This window comes from Anomaloglossus baeobatrachus (genome assembly GCF_048569485.1).
Source record: "Anomaloglossus baeobatrachus isolate aAnoBae1 chromosome 5 unlocalized genomic scaffold, aAnoBae1.hap1 SUPER_5_unloc_3, whole genome shotgun sequence".
Taxonomy (NCBI): domain Eukaryota; kingdom Metazoa; phylum Chordata; class Amphibia; order Anura; family Aromobatidae; genus Anomaloglossus; species Anomaloglossus baeobatrachus.
In genome coordinates, this window is record NW_027441806.1 from 860,336 (window position 1) to 872,782 (window position 12,447).

Here is a 12,447-nt window from a genome sequence, read left to right on the forward strand (position 1 = left end):
CAGACTGACCCAGGCAGGCTTGGTACCCTGACCTGCTCCTTCTGTCCGTTGGGTTGCCATGGCATCTTCCGGACCGTCCAGACCTTTTCTCAAAAGGTCCGTTTTTTCCGTCAGAATTCTGGATTCTCAGATTGACGGCGTAGCTCTTGAGTCCTGGATCTTGGCGACTTCTGGTATCCTTCCTGAAGTCATCTCCGCTATGACTCGAGCTCCAAAGTGTCCTTTTGACCTTTTTAGCCTTGCCGACCCTCCTGTCCCTTCCACAGTCCGGTCTACAGCTAGGACTATCCCTCATTAAGGGACAGGTCTCGGCTCTGTCAGTATGTGCCAGCGGCGTATCGTCCGGCTGGCTCCGGTGCGCTCCTTTAAAGGGCGCATCTCACATCATTCCGCCTTTCCGGCGGCCTATGGAGCCCTGGGACCTTAATCCGGTCCTCCCGGTTCCCGGAAACCCCCCTTTGCGCCTCTTAGGGAGGTTTCTTTGTTTCATCTTTCACAGAAAGTAGTCTTTCTAGTGGCTATAATTTCCCGCCAGAGAGTCCTGGCTGCACTCTCTCGGAGTCGCCCCCTTTTTTGGTCTTTTGCATCAAGACAAGGTGGTCTCCGTCCGACTCCGGACTTTTTTCCCTAAGGTGGTTACTGCTTCCACCTTATCCGGGGCAATTTTCCTGCCTTCCTTTTGTCCGGCTCCTGTTCATCGCTTTGAGGAAGCATTGCATATCCTGGATCTGGTGCGGGCGCTCCGGATCTATGTGTCTTGCACCGCCGTTATTAGGCGGTGCACCTCTCTCTGGTGCTGACTGCTAGTCAGCGTAGCGGTCTCTCGGCATCTAAGCCGACCCTGGTTCGTTGGCTTAGGTCGGCCATTTCAGAGACCTACAAGTGTACTCAAGTGCCTTCCCCGCCGGGGATCAGAGCACATTTGATCAGACCTGTCGGTGCCTTTTGGGCTTTCAGGCACCAGGCTACGGCTCAGTAGGTCTGTCAGACTGCAGCTCGAATTAGTCTGCATACTTTTTCGAAGCTCTATCCAAGGCATGCTCATGCTTTGGCAGACGCGGGCTTGGGCAGACGCATCTTTCAGGCGTCTGTCGCCCATTTGTGAAGTTAGGTTTTGCCTGCTTCTCAGTTGTCTGTTTATTCCCACCCATGGACTGCTTTGGAACGTCCCATGGTCTGGGTCTCCCATAGGAACGATAAAGAAAAAGAGAATTTTGTTACTTACCGTAAATTCTTTTTCTTATAGTTCCGTCATGGGAGACCCAGCACCCTCCCTATTGCCTGTTGGCAGGTTTCTTGTTCCGTGTGTCTTCACCGGCTGTTATTGTTGTAGACAGAGGTTCCGGTTGTTCCGGGTTTTACTCTGACTCTTCTTGTGGGTGGATGTCCTCCTTCAGCTTTTGCACTAAACTGGCTAGGACTGGCTAGCAGGGGGTGTATATGCTAGGAGGGAGGAGCTACACGTTTTGAGTGTAGTACTTTGTGTGTCCTCCGGAGGCCAGTAGCTATACACCCATGGTCTGGGTCTCCCATGACGGAACTATAAGAAAAAGAATTTATGGTAAGTAACAAAATTCTCTTTTTATCTACAAAGTGTAAAATCTCTCCCTTCCCTGAATATTTCTGCCTCCGGTCACATCCCGTCTGCCGGTATAACGGGCTCCGCACCACAAAACCTACATCCAACTCATCAATTGTGGTGTTTTCTAAGTCACTTTTTTTATCTTCTTGTATTAATTAATCTTTTTTTGTTCTGTGAGGTAGCGTCGTCGGCTGCGCTGCAGAAGACACGGGATCCAGGCATTAAGGTTCACAGCACACGGTTTATTATCCAAAGAACAAGTCCACAATAGTACATATGTGCCTTTCCGGCAGAGAACTCAGGGAGATGTGATCACTCCCTCACACCCGGCACACCTGTCCTCGTTCCTGTTTCCTTTTAACCCTTCCTGAAGCCAGTAGGGAAACAGCATTAACCCCGGAGTGAGCACAACCGGGGTGAGACATACCGGCCGTCATAGATAACCCCGGTCACAGTCTCACATACCCCCCCCCCCCCCCCCCCCTCAGTTCAAGCGTGCGGGGTTGAACTCCTGCCATCAAACACGGGCCGCGGGACAAGGCATCGGCGTTGCCCTGCAACCTACCGGCCCGGTGTTCAACCGTAAACCGGAAGTTCTGTAGAGAAAGGAACCACCGGGTAACCCGGGCATTCCGTTCCTTGGCGGACCTCATCCAGACCAGTGGAGAGTGATCCGTCACCAAGCAAAACTGCCGTCCCAGCAGGTAATAGCGTAGGGACTCCAAGGCCCACTTGATCGCCAGGCACTCCTTCTCCACTACGCTATAATTCCGCTCGGGAGGGGTGAGCTTCCTACTCAAGAAGGTGACGGGGTGTTCCTCCCCCTGAACCACCTGAGACAGCACTGCCCCCAGGCCGACCTCCGAGGCATCAGTCTGTACTATGAACTCCTTCCGGAAATCAGGGTTGACCAGAACGGGCTGTCCGCACAGGACCTCCTTCAGGGCCCGGAAGGAGTCCTCGGCCTGCGGAGTCCAGCGCACCATGACAGACTTCTTGCCTTTGAGAAGGTCCGTCAAGGGGGCTGATAGTCCCGCAAAATCCTTTACAAACCTCCTGTAGTACCCCACGATACCCAGGAAGGCCCTAACCTGCTTCGTGGTCAGGGGTCTAGGCCACTTCTGGATCGCCTCAACCTTGTTAATTTGGGGCTTAATCACTCCTTGGCCTATCACGTAGCCCAAGTAGCGGGCTTCCGTGAGTCCCAATGCACATTTCTTGGGATTGGCTGTCAATCCGGCTGTTCGAAGCGCGTCCACCACCGCTTGTACCTGTTCCAAGTGGGTCTGCCAATCGGAGCTGTAAATAATGATGTCATCCAGGTACGCTGATGCATACGCCTGGTGGGGTTCCAGCACTAAGTCCATCAACCTCTGGAACGTGGCCGGAGCGCCATGTAACCCAAAAGGCAAGACAACATAGTGGAAGAGACCCTCCGGCGTAACAAAAGCGGTTTTCTCCTTGGCGGACTCCGTCAGTGGCACCTGCCAGTACCCCTTGGTCAGGTCGAGCGTGGTAAAATATCGCGCCTGTCCCAGCCTATCAATCAGCTCATCCACCCGGGGCATGGGGTAGAGATCGAACTTGGATATTTCGTTCAATCTCCTAAAGTCATTGCAGAACCTTAAGGAGCCATCAGGTTTTGGTATTAGGACAATCGGACTAGCCCATTCACTCCGGGATTTTTCAATGACCCCCAGGCGTAACATTGTCTTTACTTCCTCCGATATGGCTTGTCGTCGAGCCTCCGGTACCCGGTATGACTTCAGGCGTACCTTCAGGTGGGGCTCGGTGACAATATCATGTCGTATCAGACTGGTCCTACCGGGCAGCTCAGAGAAGACATCGGGGTTCTGCTGAACCAACCGTCTGGCCTCTCGCCTCTGTTGCTTGGTGAGGGCTTCTCCAATCCTTACTTCCGGTTCGTCCTCTCCGGAGGTCGCTGGAGCCGGATGTGAACGACCCGAAGAGGAGGGAGATGGGGAGAAAACAGCCATCAGGCTTTCCCGTTCCTGCCAAGGTTTTAATAAGTTGACATGGTATATTTGTTCAGGTTTCCGCCTACCGGGCTGCAATACTTTATAGTTAACCACCCCGACTCTTTCCTTTATCTCGTAGGGGCCGTGCCACTGAGCCAGGAATTTACTCTCCGCCGTGGGGATCAATACCAACATCCGATCCCCGGGATTAAAGGTCCGCACGGTGGCTTGTCTATTGTAGCGGCCGCTTTGCGCGGCCTGAGCCTCCTGTAAATGCTCCTTCACAATTGGCATGACCGCGCTTATGCGGTTCTGCATACCCAAAATGTGTTCAATCACACTTTTATGGGGGGTGGGCTCCTGCTCCCAGGTTTCTTTTGCCAGGTCCAACAATCCCCGGGGATGTCGCCCGTATAACAATTCAAAAGGCGAAAACCCCGTGGATGCCTGTGGCACCTCTCGTATGGCAAACATCAAATAGGGAAGCATCATATCCCAGTCTTTCCCGTCTTTGGAAATCACCCTTTTGAGCATGGTTTTCAGGGTTTTATTGAATCGTTCCACTAAACCATCCGTCTGAGGATGATACACAGACGTACGCAACTGCTTGATCTGGAGTAGCCGGCATAGCTCTTTGGTCACTTTAGACATGAATGGGGTCCCCTGATCCGTAAGGATCTCCTTGGGCAACCCCACCCGGCAGAACACAACAAACAACTCCCGAGCTATAAGCTTTGCTGCAGTATGTCTGAGAGGTATCGCCTCGGGATACCGGGTGGCATAGTCAACGATCACTAGGATATGCTGGTGCCCTCGAGCAGACTTTACGAGGGGCCCCACCAGATCCATCCCTATCCGTTCAAAAGGGACTTCTATAATGGGTAACGGTACCAACGGACTGCGAAAGTGGGTCAGGGGTGCGGTAAGCTGACACTCCGGGCAGGTTTCGCAGAACAGTTTTACCTCCCCAAAGACCCCGGGCCAATAGAACCTTTGTAATATTCGCTCCTGCGTTTTCTTGACCCCTAGGTGACCACTCATCAGGTGTTTATGAGCCAAGTCGAGGACCCGCCGGCGATACGGCTGGGGTACCACCAACTGCTCTACCCCTACGCCCCGAATTTCATCTACCCGGTAGAGTAAATCCTGCTTAAGAGCGAAATGGGGGTATCTTACCTGGGCACCAGGCAGCTGTGCCACCCCGTCAACTACTGTCACCCGACTCCGGGCATGTATTAATGTAGGGTCCTGGAGTTGGGCTGTCCCAAACGTATCCGGGGATGCCTCCAACTCCGGGATGGGCTCGACCGTCTCAGCCTCTCCTGCCAATACCTCTAGGGGCGACCTATCAGGTTCACATCCTGTCCCTATCATGGGGACCCCTACGGCAGGCGTCCCGGATTCAGGATTGTAGGGCTCAGGTCCCGGACTGACCAATATCTGAGGGGACTTAGGAGGTCCCTTCCATAAAGTCCAAAAATAGGGCAGATCCCTTCCTAGGATCACATCATAGGGAAGAGTATTAATAAGTCCCACCTCATGTTGCACCTGACCGCAAGGTGCTGTGATGGTGACTATCCCCGTGGGATAGTCTCGGCGGTCCCCATGTATGCAAACCACCCCCAACGGTACGTCCTGTGGCCTTTACTTTAGCCCTTAGGGTTGATCGCACAAGGGTCACTAAGCTTCCGGAATCCAACAAGCCTGTAACCGGACATCCATTCACCTGTATTTGGCACAAGTGGGGCTCAGTCTCTGGGTAGACCAGGTCAGCGGTACTTGGGTCGCCCTGTCCAACCCACCGTTGAATGGTGACGGGTAAAGTGCGTACAAAACGGTCAACAACTACCCTTTCTACCATTTGCGCCGGGCTCAGAGTGTCAGGCTGCAACCACTTTTTTACGAGATGCAACAAGTCATAGGCCTGGGAGCGTACAGGTTTGGCTTCCTCAAAGAACCACTGATTTACCCGCTGAGCCCGTACATAGGTATTCACCCCCAACCGAGCCAGTATTTCGGCTTTCAGGGTCACATAGTCAATGGCGTCCTCGGTACAGAGGTCCAGGTACGCTTTTTGGGGTTCCCCCATCAGATAGGGTGACAATACCTCAGCCCACTGCGGGGTCGGCAGCTTTTCCCGCTCGGCCACCCGCTCAAACACCGCCAGGAACGCTTCCACATCATCACCCGGGGTCATCTTTTGCAACGCTTGTCTCACCGCTTTCCGGACGCTGCCGTCGTCACTCGGTCCCTGGGTTGTTGCTGCCGGTCCGGCACGGATCGACTTGGCCAGGAGAACCATCTGTTCTTGGTGCCTTTTTTCCTGCAATTGCAAGGCTTGCTGCTGACGTGCATTGGCCTGATCCATCTGTTCTTGGAATTTTTTTTCCTGCACTTGCAAGGATTGGAGCAGGTGTGCATTGGTCTGTTGCTGCTGTGCATTAGCCTGTTGCTGCTGTGCATTAGCCTGAGCCAAATGCTTTAGTATGTCCTCCATGGCGTCGCCGGGTTTGGGCTGTAGTATAGCCGCTCGAATCCAGGACATGCGCAGCTGGGTCACTAGGGATAGATGCTACACCTCACCGGCTGACATGCCCGCCGATTCTCCACCATATGTGAGGTAGCGTCGTCGGCTGCGCTGCAGAAGACACGGGATCCAGGCATTAAGGTTCACAGCACACGGTTTATTATCCAAAGAACAAGTCCACAATAGTACATATGTGCCTTTCCGGCAGAGAACTCAGGGAGATGTGATCACTCCCTCACACCCGGCACACCTGTCCTCGTTCCTGTTTCCTTTTAACCCTTCCTGAAGCCTGTAGGGAAACAGCATTAACCCCGGAGTGGAGTTGCTTTCTATCATGGAGTAAGCACAACCGGGGTGAGACATACCGGCCGTCATAGATAACCCCAGTCACAGTCTCACAGTTCCAAATTCTTCATATTGGTCCAAGTGGATCATGAGTTTTGCGCACAATAGAAAGGCTTTGTAATTTTTCCTTTGACCTGTTTGTGACTTTTTAGTGCAAAAAGCCTCATGTTTTCCTAAATGGCGACAAGTTTGCACCAAAATATTTGGTTTACATAAAATATCTCGGATATGGACTGGAGAACATTTCTGACAAAATTTCCTAGTTTTTAGGTTGAAGTTAGACATACCGTTCCTTGAAAAACTATTCACACCCGGTGAACTTTTCCACATTTTTTCACATTACAGCCACAAACAAATGGATTGTATTGGGGTTTTATGTGATAACAGCACAAAGTAGTAAGTTTATTCTTGTAAAGTATAAAGGAAATTATACATGGATTTCTAAACATTTTAAGAAATATAACTCTGAAAATTGTGATGTGCATTAGTATTCATCCCTTTGAGTGAATACTTTGCAGGACCTCCTTTCACTGCAATTACTGCTGCCAGTCTCTTGGGGGATGTGTCTACCAGCTTTGCACATCTAGAGGTGACATTTTTGCCCTTTCTACTCTATAAAACAGCTCTATCTCAGGTAAATTGGAAGAAGGCGTCTGTGAAGAAATTTTCAATTCTTATGTTTTGCTTTTAAAAATGTCCACTCTTCCATAAAAGCCAAATTTGTGGAGTTTATGACTTATAGTTGTCCTGTGGACAGATTCTCCCCATGAGCTCTGGATCGCTCCTGCTTTTCCACGGGCCTCTTGGCTGCTTCTCTATAATAGTGCTCTTCTTGCTTGGGATGTCAGTTTAGGTGGACGGCCATGTGTTTGTAGTTTTGCAGTTGTGCTATATGTGACAAACAAGTATCTGGAGATTTGTGTGAGGGGTGAACTGTTCTTAATTAGGCCAGACATATTGTGCTTTTGATTGGCAAATCAAGAGAAGTTAGCCCTTGTTTCATGTCAGACTGACCAGAGCCATATTGTGTGTTAAATGTTGATTGCCTCAGCCTGTTTGACTATGTCAATTAGAGGAATATTATGCAGTCGAATTTAATTGAACCAATGAGAGAACAGCCATCTCCCAACAATCCTGTAAGATACAGTACTCTGAAATGAGAACTGAGGGGTATAAAAAGGGCTTTGCTCCTCTTTCCACATTCATTTTGCAGGACTTCAGCCTAAAATCCACATTTTTAGCTGGAAGATCACAGATCTGCTTCACTGCTCAATGCTGAGTCCACAATTGTGCCTGGAGAACCCAGGTGAGGACAATTCAGTTGCCTGGCTACATATCTTGCTGTGCTCAGTCATCTTTCTAACCTTGCCGCTATCTCCTCTCAGTGGGTGCTCATCAAAAGCGGGGTGCTGCTGACTGGGATAGTTAGCCCAGGAAGCCCCGAAGTCGCAAAGATTCTAATCTCTCGCGAGCCAATGGATGGGTGAGACTCTGTCGCTTGTACCATCTTGTGATCTTTCTGGAAATGTACAATATGATTTTTCCTGTTGGTGAACCAGTAACATCTTACCAAGGTGTGGTTCCCTCACCCTGTGTTGTCTGAGTAGTGTTCTGCCCACAAGGAAGGAGTGCGGGCGTTCAGTGGGATGAGCCCTGGTCAGATTGGTCTTTCTGAAGACAGCCAGGCCAGCGGACGACTCTACCCACTGATCCTCGTGTCTCCACACTATACTCCAGCTATTTTTGGATGATGGATTGAAAAGTGCTTAGTGAGATGTTCAGAGCTTTGGCAATTTTTTTTATAACTGAGCCTTGCTTTACTTATCTCCACAACTTTATCCCTGACCTGTCTGGTGTGTTTCTTGGTTTTCAGATGCTTTTTGATCCCTAATGTTCTGAAACAAAACTTGTGAAACCTTCACAAAACAGCTGTAGTTATACTGAGAATAAATGATACAGGTGACTCAATTTACTAATTATGTGACTTCTGGAGGCAATTGGTCACTCAGGGGCATCATACTACAAGGGGCTTAATACAAATGCACGTCACAATATTCAGATTTATATTTTTAAATATTTAGAAGAACATCTATCATTTCCTTTACACTTCACAAATACTTGTTACTTAATGCTGGTATATCACATAAAATCACAAAATGCATATACATTTGTGGGTATGACGCTAAAATAAGTGGAAACGTTCCGGGGGTGTGAATACCTTTACAAAGGGCATAATTCCTTCATGACTCTAAAATATCAGACTAGTTCCCTGGATCAATGTCCCATCACAAAATCTAGTCCTGATAACCTGCCATAATATACTTTTTACGGAAGGCATCCAAGCCCACCTTGAATTTTTGTAGTCTATGAAGAATTATCACATCATGTGTCAGAGAGTTCCATATTCTCACTGCTCTTACAGTAGAGAATCCCCATCTGTGATTATGACTGAACCTCCTTGTCATCATTGCAGGCCTCAGTTGTAAAAAGCTCATTAGAAATATCTCAGTAATGCCCCTGATATACTTGTACATTGTAATAAAATCGCCCCGTAGCCTTTGTGTTTCCAGAATGAATAACCCCAGGCTTGCTAACCTGTCTTCCTAGTGCAGTCCTTCCATTCCTTTAAGGACATGTGCGCACGTTGCGTAAATACATGCTTTTACGCTGTGTTCTGCACCGCAGCGTAAAAGCATGCGTCCTGCACAATCTATGTAGATTGTGCAAACTCCATCCGCACATTGCTTTTTAGAACGCAGTGATTTGCATGCTGTCAAAACGCTGCATTCTAAAAAGTAACATGTCAATTGTTTTGTGCGTTCTGGATGCTTTCTCCACTCTGTCTATGGGAGAGGCAGCATCCAGAACACACAAATTCTGCAGGAATTCTGCAGACACCAAACTTTCAGAACGCAGCTTTTCAGCTGCGTTCTGAATCGCACAAGCAGTGACTTTACGCTGCGGTGCAGAACGCACATACGTGCGCACATGGCCTAATGGTCGCTCTTCTCTGCACCCGCTCTAATTCAGTTATGTCCTCCTCATTCACTGGAGCCCAAAATTGTGCAGAATATTGTAAGTGTGGCCGCACTAGTGACTTGTATAGAGGCAAAACTGTTCTTGTCCGGAGCATCTGTGCCTCGTTCACTGCATCCTATTATATTATCTGCCTTGGCAGCAGCTTCCTGGCACTGGTTGGTTTTCTCGTCTACCCACACACCCACGTCCTTTTCAGTGTCATTATTATGCAGCAATTTTGGAAATATTTAAAAAAAAATTGCAGTTTAAAAATCAAACAAAAAAATCTGCAAACATACAAAAAAAAACCAAAACAAGCAAACAGATGAATATTATAAAAGTGTCACGAGCCATACATGTCAAGTAAAAGCCGCTTCTTAATATTATTGGATCAAGAATCTTCATTTCGGTTTCTGCAGCCCAAAACCAGGAACTGTCTTTGTAAAGCCCTGGACTATTCGGGTCGTCACAGGGTACGGCACAAACTGCCCTCCCGTGCAGTATTCAACCCCCATGGTTCTGGGAACCTAACCTGCAGTACTGCCTCCACCAGCATTCACAAATCCTACATACATCTTGCACCACACCTGTCAGGCACACCAGTGGACTGCTTAAGCAGGAATAGGGCAGCCCACCTAGGGGTCAAGCAGGGAGGTGTCAGTTCAGTCGAGTAGTAACCTTCGAGCTGTGAGGAGCTCTGAGGAAGCTGGGAGTTGGGGCTCCCAGGGAAGAAGCAGACTGGGTCGCAGACGGTGGTCTGGACCTAGAGGAGTAGGACCCTCGGTCGCAGGGGATTAAGGCTAGGTGCCTAGAACCCGTCGAGGAGGACGGCCAGCAGCCTGGTCTTATCACCGGTCCGGGACCGAAGGCATGGCGAGGTACACGGACCCTAGGTCGAGGAGAAGCGTCAGGCAACCCGGCAATTAACCTGAGGAGAACGGGGCCTTTATGGACTGTTCACACCCAGCTCAGAGATCGGGGTTACTAGCGCAACGAGGGACATAGGGCTTTCCTAGTAAGCGGCCCACTAAAATCCAAAGCGTGAGCCCCTGAGAGCAGGCTCTCTCACTTAGCCACAGTGGGGAGTAGGGCCCGGCAAGCGCCAAGCTACCGGGCCACAAGGGACACTCTAAATTTGTGCCAGGAGCCAGGTCACGGACCACCAGGCAGTGCTGCAGGGGACTGGACCCGGACATGCTCCCCTCGAGAGGCAACGGCAGTCAGAGACTTGGTTTACCCTGTTGTCAGCATCAGCTTCATTGCTGAATGAGTACCCGACTGACCCCCGCACTGCACCCCCATAACCACTATCCAGAGTCCCAGGGCCTACCCCCCCCCTACCCATGGAGGGCAACGTCACCTTGCTGCCCCATTCCATCACCCGGGTACTCCCAACGGCATCGGTGGTACTCCCAATTACCGTACACCATGGGTGGCATCATAAACTATACTAATGCCCTGTAAATATCCCCCTTTCACATTTGAGTGTGGCCCGGCCCCCGGGTCAGGAGACCCGCGAGCCACGAGTAATCACAAACCCCTAGATCCGAGCAGTTCGATCCACTGCAGGGGCGGCACACCTCCTTCATGCCATATATGTTAGCGTTATTTCTGCGGCCAGTGATCAGATATAAAGTCTCCTGTAATTATAATACTGTACAGGATTCTTTATGATGTCACATCAGGGACGGATTATAGGCGGGGCTCCAGCCCTGGGGCCCCCACCACAAGAGCTTCTGAGGGGGCCGCCACCACTATCGGTGCGGCCACCATTTTATTAACGCCGCAGTGTTGAGGACTGCACTGTACCTTTAAAGATTTTCAATCCCGGCCGTCACTGTGCTGCAGACACGCCCACTGCACGCTGTGTGGGCTGCGTCTGCAAGGATGACGTCACCGCGCGCCTGCTGCTGCTTCTTCGTGCCATAGAGGAGCTTGTGGGAGGACCGGAGCAGAGGACTCAGTGAATGATGGTGAGTGTGACGTCATCCATCATGGTGCCGGGCAAGAGGTTGCAGTGAGGAGGGAGCAGGACGGGATTCCATAGTGTCAGCAGCAGCTCTGCCCGGGATCAGTGTGAGTTATTGCAGGAGTGTGAACTGCTGCAGATCAGGTTGGGCTGTCAGTGCCGGGTCATCAGCCTCATCCCTCCCCTGCAATAACTCACACTGAGCTCCAGCACAAACATCACATCTGAGCCTGCAGCACACATTACACTATATGGCCCATATTACATATAGGATATGTGAGGTGCTGTAGGCCCAGGTGTGATCAGTGCAGGACATTGTATATCTGTGTACATGGTATACCACATCCAGTGTATAGAGCAGTGTGATACAGTTAGGTCCAGAAATATTTGGACAGTGACACAATTTTCGCGAGTTGGGCTCTGCATGCCACCACATTGGATTTGAAATGAAACCTCTACAACAGAATTCAAGTGCAGATTGTAACGTTTAATTTGAAGGTTTGAACAAAAATATCTGATAGAAATTGTAGGAATTGTACACATTTCTTTACAAACACTCCACAATTCAGGAGGTCAAAAGTAATTGGACAAATAAACCAAACCCAAGCAAAATATTTTTATTTTCAATATTTTGTTGCGAATCCTTTGGAGGCAATCACTGCCTTAAGTCTGGAACCCATGGAAATCACCAAACGCTGGGTTTTCTCCTTCTTAATGCTTTGTCAGGCCTTTACAGCCGCAGCCTTCAGGTCTTGCTTGTTTGTGGGTCTTTCCGTCTTAAGTCTGGATTTGAGCAAGTGAAATACATGCTCAATTGGGTTAAGATCAGGTGATTGACTTGGCCATTGCACAATGTTCCACTTTTTTGCACTCATGAACTCCTGGGTAGCTTTGGCTATATGCTTGGGGTCATTGTCCATCTGTACTATGAAGCGCCGTCTGATCAACTTTGCGGCATTTGGCTGAATCTGGGCTGAAAGTATATCCCGGTACACTTCAGAATTCATCCGGCTACTCTTGTCTGCTG